Source organism: Macrobrachium nipponense, chromosome 5 (genome assembly GCF_015104395.2).
Source record: "Macrobrachium nipponense isolate FS-2020 chromosome 5, ASM1510439v2, whole genome shotgun sequence".
Taxonomy (NCBI): domain Eukaryota; kingdom Metazoa; phylum Arthropoda; class Malacostraca; order Decapoda; family Palaemonidae; genus Macrobrachium; species Macrobrachium nipponense.
The window spans coordinates 81735889-81748384 of NC_061107.1; the positions used below are offsets into that span (position 1 = coordinate 81735889).

The 12496-nt window shown below is 40.0% G+C and overlaps 1 protein-coding gene across 1 annotated transcript in view; it reads left to right on the forward strand.

Moving 5' to 3' along the window:
• Positions 1–12496, forward strand: part of LOC135215465 (integrator complex subunit 3-like) — a gene marked incomplete at its 5' end in the record, with an annotated part of 234508 nt that overhangs the window by 203351 nt on the left and 18661 nt on the right.

The window sequence follows — 12496 nt, forward strand, 5'->3', positions numbered from 1 at the left end:
TAGGCATAAGAAAGAATTAGATAAAATGTTTAAGAGATGGAATAGCTTATTTTAGAAAAGGCTGGAGTTTTGGGATTAGGACGTTTTATGCATTGATGTACGAAATTTTAAAAATTACTTCTGGTGACTCATTTTTGCTTACAAGACATTCACCAGCACCCAAAAGCTGACATGTATTATGGAGGGTCTACAATCAGTCTGGCATTCTTGTTAAATAAATCAAAACTAATTGAAATTGTCCCTGAAAGAAGTAGCTGCCAAATTAAAGTTAATGAAGTCTTCTGGAGTGAACTTACAGTAAATAGACTGCTGCTGGCTAATGTTGTGTCACCTTTGTTGTGGCTTCACGTAGATTTTGTTATGGAAAAAGTGGCTGGAGATTTGAGAGATTTAAATTTAATTAACAATAGAATTTAACAGACTTTGAATTTAGCATCAGGATTTGCAGAGGTATCTGACAAGCAATGAAGGCAACTTTCCCACAGCCATGGTTATTGGTGAAATTCCTTAGAAATTATTGGGCATGAATGAACAACCCTTCCCAGTGATCCCCATCTCATCTGTGCACTTGGCATCTGTTGCCTGTTGTCAGAATGGTCAGCCATCCTCTTAAAGTGCAGTACTAAAAATATTTTTCATATTAATTTTGAAATAAAGTTTCACAGTATTAAGCTGTATCTGTTTTGTCGTATTACCTCCTTAAACTCTTTAGGTATGAATTAAAATTATTATTTTTAGGCTACATACATACATTTAATATTATTTTTCTCTGGGGAATGACTTAATTTTATCAATTGTATCTTGAAGAAATTATTTTTACTGTTTTCTCAAGAAGTTATGCTTGATATTGAAAGTTTGCTTCTTAATTTTGTAGTAAGAAAAAAAAAGAAGTTTGAAATATTAATTCTGTCCTGTAATTAGTAGTGGAGGATTGATTGTCAAATACTTCTAAATGTTTACCATTGATCCAGTTGGAGCTGGAATTAAACTAAAATCTGAACCCATAAATTAAATTTACTCAGCATTGTGCCAATGTTGAATCAATGTTAAGTCATCTTAAAAGAAAGGTAAGTCCAGTGAACTCGAGACACATGAAGGTATAGACGTACTAGTTCCTGGGTTGTAGAAGAATGGAAACTGAGGGCATTAGGTGTTCTGCATGTCTGGTAGATGACTCAATGATTTCTAAGATATGCAGTCTGGCGCCTAGTGTATGAGTGTGAACCAGATTCACTAAGTAAAATAAACAATGCTCTTTGGATTTGGCGATACAACACTAGTAACAATTATTGCAGCATATACAGAGATTGAACATATGTTTAATGGCATGATATTTTTCATGTAAATTAGCTCAAGGTGCTTCAGTAACTTAAGTTACATAAAACAATGTAAAATCTAATGATGGTATGATGACAGAAAAGTATGAAAGTTATCTATGCATTGTAGTTTCGTAACTAAATTTGATCAAGAAAATTTAAAACCAGAGTTTGAAGAAAACATAAATATTATATGTAGAAATATCACTTCACATAGTTTATGGTAAATGTCTTAAGTTGCAGTCGTTTCCTTGTTGGCTATAAAAACTAGAATAGTCTGATTATGATAATAACAAATTGATATCCTTTAGCAATCTATCAAATTCCTTAACATTAATGTATAAAATAAAGAAATGATAAACCAGGTAAACCAACAAAATAAACCTAGATTATTATCACAATGAAATCGATGGATGAAACTTGTTACTGAAGAACAAAACTTAAAAACAATACAAATTACAGGATAGAAGAGGTGGATGAGAAATTCATCCCACTTACCACCATTTTTCCTATCTTTACACACTTTCAACCAAGTTCCAACTTAACTCGGTACAATATCATTAACATAATGTGGAAATGGCTGAGATTTGCTATTACCAAAAACCTACTTTATTAATTATAAATGCATTTACTCGTGACGGTTTAATTCTTAGTTCTCGTACATGAAACAGAGCAGAAGCAAACGTGCATTCCCACTAGTCCCACATGCATCTCATTTAATTCTGTCAAATAGGCCTATGCTTCAAGTTTTATAATTCTCAAGAGATTGATTGCACTTTGTTGACCGGACCAAGTTATGCTGATTTCTTGCACCCATATTGACCATTGTTTAAAAATAGGATATCTATCTGCAACACCTATCTCCTGGACCTAATTACAATAAATCATAACAGCAAGAAAGTACCAGTAACCTACATACCCACGTTTCCTCAGACGTGACCCTTTAAATTCTGTACAGTACTTTGTTTGATATGCTTTGCATCTTCCAGTCAACTAATATTATTGTCCTCACAATAACATATTTTCACTTAATCTTGCGCAAGTCAGCTACCCTAATTTCATACCACACGTATACAACAAAATAAATGTTGTTAACATATCTATGTGGCTGTTGAATAACAGAGTCCATTCCTGGGGCCATGTTGTAGATAAACAATTAATCTGACCAGGATAAGTGATTTGCTCAATTGTTAATGTGTGAATGAATTAAATGTGGGCACAAATCTCACCGTAAAGTAAACAATCTTGTATGTAATTAGATATCTAGAATCAGTATATCACTGGAGTTGTCATTCCATTAATAATCAATTCCAAATAAGAGGAATATTAAGTTATTTGATCATTCGTGAATGAATCAAACGTGGCCAAATCGTTCATAGGCCGTGAAGAAAGGAATTTTGTATGGTATCATATAAAACTTTGGCGATAGTGATTCTAAATAAGTTAACCATTGAAAACCACAGATGATATCTTCCATTTTCTTTAACGAAGTGTCAGTTGGGGAGGTGTTCCGTACTGCTTATCTAAGCGACCGAACTATCGTAAACTTTGATTCCAGTGAACATCTTACCCCCTTAGTGTTGTGACCTGTAATTTCCCATTATGACGCCGAAGAACATCCTTTAACAGGTCGCAGAGGGATCATAAGGAAGCGAGAGCGTGAGTGACATGAGTGGTGACGCCGTTTTATGTTGGTAGGTGTGAATATCGGAGGCATTTCATGATGGGAGGTTGTCTGGCCTAACACGTCATACATGTTCCTTGAGGGATTACTGTTTTGTGACTACGCTTCGCCTGGCGGTTAATGACTAGACAACTTCTCCCTGCGGTATGGAAACAATGGTTTTGTCAGGTTTTTGCAGGTCGTCTCGGGTCGTTTATCCTCCGAGGTATTCGGGGCATTTCTTTGTTGATTTTGGGTGGGGGGTGTTTCTCTGCATGCTTGCTCATCGTGGGCAAGATTGGTCAGAAGGTATGCTCGCTTTTCCTTCATGCTAGACTCGGGCTGTTACTTTAGCCTTTATAAAAGATTTATAATAGATACTAGTCTTCTTTCTTAGAGCTGAAAGCTTCATTGTTACAGTCGGCTTTATCTCTGTCCCTTTATGTAAGTGGCTTAATTTGTAGTACATCAAAGCAGGCCACGCAGGCCAGCTACCATCAGTGCAAGCCACCCTCCGAAAAAGTACATTATAACGCGTCCTGACACCCGAGATGGGCATCAGTCGCGACTTTTGTTGTTGGTGAGAAACGGAGCTAAAGACCTCTACTCTCCTTTCGAAGTAAGTATTTTCCCCAAAGTTAGAAATTAAGGCCAAATTTTAAGATTTAAACAGATTTAAACACGAGGGTACTGAAAACGGTCTCAAACGTAGTGCAAATCTCACCAAAACGCGTTCAACATTTTACTTTTACAACTCGAGGTATTTAGAAGATTACCGCCATCTCGATGTTTACGGAGTAGCTTGTGTCCAATAAACTAACCATTTCCTGTGATAAATCCGCACACCAACTTGTACCCACAGACGCTGGAGCATTTTTCTTTTATCCACAACAATCAAAACAAAACCGATTTCTCATCAACAACAAGCCAGGCGTAACAGCTGTTGGGTAGAAGATGACAGAGAAGCGTGCTCTTGGCTAATTTTTAAATAAGTAGTAAAACATCAATATTTTACATATTTATGATGATTAATTTGAAAATATTCGTTATTGAAAAAGTAACTCGCCTCTGACTCAAATTTAAGTAATTATTTTTCTGAATTAGAACGTTCTTTCAAGTTCTGTATTATGACGTCACGACATCTTGACTTTCGTACCTATTGTAAATAATTGCTATACTCAACTGTCATTGCAGAACAGTTTTACCAGTTATTCGTGCAGATTGTTATCAGCTATACATGTAATTGTTATAATCGTAATGGCGCATATATATCTTTATTATTTACTTTTGGATATATGAAGATGTTTTACTGCTGGATTATCGCCGTAGTGTGACGCAATCGTTTTCGGTCCATGGGCCTCTGTCTGTTTTCGCACCATAAGAAATTATGGGCCGAATTTTGCATGACCAGAAAGTCGTTAAAAGAGGAAAGTTAGCATTGAGGGGCATATGTTTTTGACTGAGAAAAATACAAATTTATTCAATAGCTAGCTTGTAAAAAATACTTGGTTAGAAAAACTTGATTGACAACTAGCAGCATGTCTACTATGGGTTCAAGAACAGTGCAAGCATGGTTTTTGGGCAATACCTATTTCTGTAACGAACACTCTTAACAGAACGAGATTTTTTGCTATAGTGCATTACACCCAGTTGGCCGTAATTTATAAGGGTATCGTGAATCACTAATCGTAAAGAATAACGACACTTGTCCCTTGTACCAAGAGACAAAAACTCCATTATGCAGAAATGGATCGAACACGCGTATAAAGCTCCACCTACCCTCTCCCCAACCCCCAACCCCCCTCCACCGCCATCCCTTTTCTTCTTCGTTCCTCCGCCTTCCTTTCTCTCTCTCTCTCTCTCTCTCTCTCTCTCTCTGTTGCCATTCGGTATGTGTTGACCCTCCAAACTGGGTATAAGACTACACACAAAACGTTGAAATTGGTGAAATTAGGCTATGTATTGGAAGTATATATACATAAATATTAAAGCAATTTTATCATTATTGCATTACTATGACAACTAGAATTCATGGAAACAGTTTATAACCTGTTAAGCGTCACCCACGTAATAATACGTTTACCGCGATCTACTCGGTAGCGCCTTCAACGGGATATTACGTTCAAGACTTTAACTGTGCTTGTCAAGTCGTCAGCCCCGTAATAATACGTTTACTCGCATAGAAAGTGTAGGAACATCATTTGGTAACACTCTCAGCACATGGGAAACTTATTTCCAGCCTGGCAACTCTTTCCCTGGTGGTCGCTTATGCTAGAAAAACTGCCTGTCCCTGTTAGTTTTCTTTCAATAATCCGCTTCGGGCGTTTATCGAGAAACGAAATTGGATTTCGCGTCTTTCACAATGAATGTCCCCAAAGAGGAGGCATATTTCTTTAGGTGAGATCAATCAAATACTAGATGAGGAGTGTGATATTGATAACCTATTTGATGATGAGAGCTCTAGTTCTGAATCCTCCAGTGATGATACAAACTTTTCTTCCAATTGCGGGAGTGAAGATGACTTTTCTTTGTCGAGTGACTGGACTCCGAGAGAGAGAGAGAGAGAGAGAGAGAGAGAGAGAGAGAGAGAGAGAGAGAGAGAGAGAATTTCCTACAGTTAATTACAGTATGAATAACAAGCATAAAAATCAATATTAACTTTGAAAAACTATCATCACTGATTACAATGATCGCTGATTACAAAAAAAGCGTGACGGTACGTTAGCAGCGAGCTCATCAGGGGCGGACGCTTAACAGGATAATGGAACGGCGTATGTGTGAAGCCTCCACTAATGTGGCAACGATGATTTTGCCATTCTTAGCATGCAAACATTAAAGCATGCAAACATTAAAGGTTACATTTATTTCTGGCATACGATTATTTAAGAAATTCAAAATACTAATAAAGACTGAAATCATGAAAAGTGCTAGCAAAAACAAAGCAAAAAAAAAAAAACGTAGTCCGTTCGCCTCTATGCTAACTTTTTCCGTATTCGTTCCTCTATGGTTTTCGGCAGCCAGATGTACGAAAACGTTAGAAACATTTGATTTTATCTACGTTAGAAATATCTGTAATTTTTCGGGGTAATTTGGTTGCAAAAAAGGGATAATATACATGAATTGAAATAAAAATTTTTAAAATAACAATGTAAAATTTAAAACTAAATAAACGAGTAAAGTAAAACAGTTTAGGAATAAAAACTTTGCAGTTTCGTCGTCTGCTGTTTGTAATTGTGTTTATGGCGCGCGCGCTTAGAAACCAGGAACAGCAACGGGTTTAAAGTGCAATGTGGAGTGAACTGAGACCAAAATGTGTATAATAACAATCAAATAAGCACTGTGGAGTTTCAGTTGTGATGGCAGTAAGGATAAAAACCGCCGATTACAAGGTAAGAATGAATTCAGTTCCAACCATAACCCCGGGAATAACAAGTTTCATACTTTCACTAATATAGGCAACAAAATGTTTGTTTTATTGTGCTGATTACAAAACTGCAATCTTGAGTAAGATCAATAAACGTTACATACATCCGCTAACATTGTTCAAATGAGTGCTGGGAAGGCTGGGAAAGATGGTGTCCGTCACTGATGAGAACCGTCCATGAAAAACGTAGCCGCCATATTGGATTTCAAAACTGCCTTGAAAACATATTTTACGAAGAGGTCACATGCTTATTTTAGTTCGTATGGGGCTTTCATATATCACAATATGTTGACGAAACTTCAGTCTTTTAAATGGTATGCTTAGAGTTGCAATTGTATTCATGTTTCACCAATTAAATATCGAGTGAATAAGACCCGTCTACCGTGATGAGGGTTGGCCTGTACTGATGTTTCCCCCTAAGTAGCTTAGTCTTGTGACAGGTCATCAGACCAACCATTCCCTGATTAAGTCGGTTCACTGTCTGACAAAATGCAAAATCATATTTGGTAAAACTTTAGGACCAAACTTTACTCCAGTGCTGAATGGCCTTCTTGGCCCCAGTGCTTGGGCTTTAGCCTGAAATGTCATACATCTATCCATCCAAACTTTACTGTGGTTGCCTGGCCCGATTCCCGCCAGCTGTCGACCAGGACAGGTTCCTCATGCATAAATGGACATAACTTTTCCTCTAATGCTAGGTCCTGACCTAGGTAATCAAATATTACCCACCTAACTTAACTTAGGGCTAGGTCCTGTGACCTGGCTGGGGGAGCTTTGCCCCCTCCCTGTACCCCCTCGAAAAGGCAGTAACCTGTCTCGGTCAGCAACTGATGGGAATCAGGCTGTGCAACTAAAAGTGTTATCTCATATTTTTCCCAGTTTTAATCGCTTCTTCCGTTGTATACTTAGCCGATTATTTATTTAGCTATATATTGTCTGCATATTTTACAATGTGACCAAGTCTGAATTTGTGATAGGTCTAGGCTTTATATTGGAATCTGTTAAATGTTGCCTCAATAACCCCACCCCAGATAGTTTAGGTTTTATCACCTTTTTGGCAAAGGTCAAGGGTTCCCTCCTTCCTCCCCCCAAGTCACCTGTAAATTGCTGATTGCTAAATATAAAAATTGTACTCTTTGGGCAATTTTTGAGCATATTGGAGAAGAATGCGGAGTAAGTGGTCACAACTTACTTGGGGTGGTCGGTCCACAGCCAGGTTAGGGCACGGCATTTGAGGTTAGGTCATATTGACTCATGGTAGTCCTACTACAGGAATGTCCGGTAGGCCTACAGTAGCCCTGACCCCTCACTTAGTACTATTTGCTCCGTTGTTACCAATCACTTTTTTTTTCTCTCTTTCCCCTATCCGATAGCATATTCCCATCAATCATGGTGGTTTAAGTGTGTACGATTATGGTAACAATGAAATGTAAGTGACTTTTATCCTCATTACTGTATAGTTTTGATCTGCTTTTGCTCCCCATACTTCAGTGTTTTAAAACAACTAAAATTAAATAATTGAAGGAGTCATCCACCATGATTGGGACATGAGGAAATGTGGGCAGTATAGCTTTGTAACTCTCAATATGCTGTGAGCAATTAGGGAAAGATGGGGGGCCTTCTCTTGCCAATTTGTACCCAGTGTGCAAGGTGAGGTTGAGACAAATATTTTGTATATATGTTACTTTGTTCATGAAACTTACCTGTCAGATATATATAGTCTGTATTCTCCGAAGTCCGACAGAATTTCAAACTCCCGCACACGCAGTGGGCGGCCAGGTGGTTAGTACCCATTCCCGCCGCTGGGAGGCGGATATCAGGAATCATTCCCATTTTCTTTTCTATTCAGATTTTTCATACCACTGTCCCTGAGGGGAGGTGGGTGGGTACTTTAATTATATATATCTGCCAGGTAAGTATGAACAAACTTTATTGTATCATAACAATAACATTTTGTTCATGAAACTTACCTGTCAGATATATATATAGCTGAATCCCACCATTGGAGTGGGAAAGGGACAGAATAGAAGGATTAGGAAACACCTCAAGTGCAGATGATTGACATCTTGATTCCTTACCTGTTAGCCGATTCTGGAGATAGTGCAGGAAGAATGACTGCTCCTACACCTCCACCTCTGTGAATTACTTTACCGTTCTTCCCTTTCCGTCTGAATTATGGATAAGCTAACAGTCCCAACGATTGTAGAATAACGGAAATATGTTGACGGCCTCTAGGCTCAGAGATTCGGATCTGTCAAACAACAAAGCCCTTCACGATCTTTGAGGTTCTGCGGAAATCTGATGGAACTTAGACGTAGTCTGAAGTTTCTTGATGTCAAAGCATTTCGAACCTCTCCTTTCTGTAAACTTAATACACTGACCAGAAAGGCTAATTTTCTAACCACTCTAGCTACGGCAATGAGGGTTAGTGAGGTTTTAGCCATCATCAGAGGTTTTGGCTTTAGAGGACATAATTCGGTGTCCTCTAAGCCTTCCGTTCTTGCTAAGAACGAAAACCCGTCTAACCCTTGGCCCAGAGGCCTGGAGATCAAGGGGATGGCACAAATTATTGGGCAAGAGCCACAGAGAGTCTTGTGCCCTGTCGGGGCTCTCAAGTTTTATCTTGATAAAACTAAAGAAAGTCAAGGTCATTCGGACAATCTGCGGTGTTTCCGTAAAAAGACCAGACTTGCCCATGTCGAAGAACGCCCTGGCGTATTTTTTTAAGGAGTCTTTCTAAGAGGCTCATTCGTCATGTTTGAACAAAGATTTGAAACCTTTTAAAGTAAATGCTCACGAGGTGAGGGCGCGGCCTCGGAAGCATTTCAACAGAGCATGACACTCAGTAATATCCTGAGTGCCACGTTTGAGCGAAGCAACTCTGTGTTCGCCTTCACACTCCCGACGGGATGTGAAGACGACATATGAGATCTGCGAGTCGCTAGGACCATACATATCCGTAGAAATATTATTGGAGGCAGAAGCAGCACGAATCCTATCCTATAGAAAAGGGATAGTGTGCTTTTAACTTTGAAGGGTTGGTCGGCTTGAGGCGCTTTCCCTTTCGTTAGCCTAGAAGTTATGGGACTAACTTCGATAGGTTAGGTCAGGTGGTGGTTTTAGCTTCGTTGCCCTCACAGTATGGTCAATATGGTCTAGTCACATTGTGGTCACGCTCCCGTTGACAGATCATCTAGAGCGCACCAACTACACAGGTCACTACCTTGTTGGCAACTCTAGAAAAGCAAAAGCAGACTTCGGTGACAGTAATCAAGAAGTCAGCTATGCTAACAGGTAAGGAATCAAGATGTCAATCATCTGCACTTGAGGTGTTTCCTAATCCTTCTATTCTGTTCCCTTCCCACCTCCAATGGTGGGATCAGCTATATATATATCTGACAGGTAAGTTTCATGAACAAAATGTTATTGTTATGATACAATAAAGTTTGTTCATACTTACCTGGCAGATATATATAATTAAAGTACCCACCCACCTCCCCTCAGGGATGGGACAGTGGTATGAAAAATCTGATGAATAGAAAATGGGAATGATTCCTGATATCCGCCTCCCAGCGGCGGGAATGGGTACTAACCACCTGGCCGCCCACTGCGTGTGCCGGGAGTTTTTGAAATTCTGTCGGACTTCTAGCGAATTATGTTTTCGCTTAAATATGCCTGCTTGAGAATTTCCTTATCGATAATAGTAACAAACCTATTCCTTCGTAGAAGAGAGTAGCTGGTAACTCAGGCAGGTTGCTGTCATTGTGGTGACGCAGTATATTTAATCGGTACTCCAGGCAACTTTCCAGGAGTTTCCGATTTAACATTTGGTTAATTAAGCGTAATGTTACGACAACACAAAATCAGCTTCTGTATTTTAGCGAATTTTGTTTCGCTTAAATATGCCAACTTGAGAGTTTCTGTTCAAATAATGTAAAATCTATTCCTTAGATGATAGAATACTGGCAACTCGGCATAAGACGGCGAGAAGGTGAACATAAGCTGCTGCCTGCTGCCTGTGACTGTCACAGTGTCACCAACTCAGTATCAGGTAGCTCGCTGTTAAGCTCGTCGTTTACGTCTCTCTCTCCCGCGGGATTGATTGACGAACCATATCTCTACCCTACAATCATGACTTTCGCCTCGGGTTGAGGGATTTCTAGTAATCATGAATAAACACGACTTCCTATTGCTAGGAAATTTTCAACAGAGATATCTCTTAGACCTGTTCAGCGCTGCTTACCGCACTGTAACAGAATTCTGTACGAGTTTAACCGCGGCATAGCACTATAATAATGCTCTCCTGCTTATGCAAAGCGCAGCCTTATTAGGGAAGGAAGCATGCTTAGTGAGGAATGGATGAGTCTGCTGGGGACCATTTCCTCGCTGGAGAAGCTTGTTTCCCTGAATAGACTGCAATTCAGACCTCTACAGTTTTTTCCTGCAGGAGAACTGAAATAACATCAAAGATCTAGAAATAATTCTAAACATCTCTCATGGTGACGATCACCTCAGTGATACCGAGAGGGTGCCAGGCATCCGGACAGAGGTACAGAGGTCCTGGCACATAATCTAAGAGAATTGGAAGCAATTTGGTTGGCTCTCCAGTTCCTCGAAGAGTGAGTTTTTGGTCGATTGGTCCAAATCATCTCAGATAATTTCGCAGCTCTCTCATATCCCAAGAAGAGAGAGATGGTTATCGACATAGGCGGAACGTAACGATCCTCAAGAGGTTCGTTACACATATTGCACGTCCGTGCGGATCTTCTCGATCGGCGGCAGCAACTACTGACGTCTGAGTAATCCTCGCTTAGAAGTATGTCGAGAGTTGTGGAGACGTTGGAGACGTCCTTTCGTAGAGTTTCTTCGCAATATTGAAGACGAAGAAGCTTCCTCTACGTTGCTCCCTTATTCTCGATCCGAGAGCGGTAGCAATAGACGCAATCATATAGTATGGAATGGGGATAGTTGGTTAGTCTCTTTCCCCTATTCAAAAGCTTAGGAAATCTGATAAGATAATCGCTGGCGTCAGAGGAGCGAGAAAGACGCTGATCGCCCCATGTTGCCTTCGAGAGGCTGGATTCACAGAGGTCACGTCCTTCAGAGGGCATTTTCCAAGGACCCTTCCCAGAGAATCGGTCTACTCTAACAGCCTCACTTCGAGAGGTACCTAAAACCTCTCCGCTCTGAGTCTGGATGCGTTCAGACTGTCGAGAAGCGAGAGGATCTTCAAGATTAATTACAAGTCTCATTGCCAAAGCAAAGCAGTGCTGCATATTTTGCAGTGTACCAATCGGAGTGGGCCGATTCTGGAGATAGTGCAGAAGAATGACTGGCTCCTACACCTCCACCTCTGTGAATTACTTTACCGTCTTCTCTTTCCGTCTGAATTATGGGATAAGCTAACAGTCCCAACGATTGTAGAATACGGAAATATGTTGTTGACGGCCTCTAGGCTCAGAGATTCGGATCTGTCAAACAACAAAGCCTTCACGATCTTTGAGGTCTGGCGGAAATCTTGATGGAACTTAGACGTAGTCTGAAGTTCTTGATGTCAAAGCATTTCGAACCTCTCCTTTCTGTAAACTTAATACACGTGACCAGAAAGGCTAATTTTCTAACCACTCTAACTACGGCAATGAGGGTTTAGTGAGGTTTTAGCCATCATCAGAGGTTTTTGGCTTTAGAGGACATAATTCGGTGTCCTCTAAGCCTTCCGTTCTTGCTAAGAACGAAAACCCGTCTACCCTTGGCCCAGAGGCCTGGAGATCAAGGGGATGGCACAAATTATTGGGCAAGAGCCACAGAGAGTCCTGTGCCCTGTTGGGGCTCTCAAGTTTTATCTTGATAAAACTAAATAAAGTCAAGGTCATTCGGACAATCTGCGGTGTTCCGTAAAAGACCAGACTTGCCCATGTCGAAGAACGCCCTGGCGTTATTTTTTAAGGAGTCTTTCTAAGAGGCTCATTCGTCATGTTTGAACAAAGATTTGAAACCTTTTAAAGTAATGCTCACGAGGTGAGGCGCGGCCTCGGAAGCATTTCAACAGAGCATGACACTCAGTAATATCCTGAGTGCCACGTTTGAGCGAAG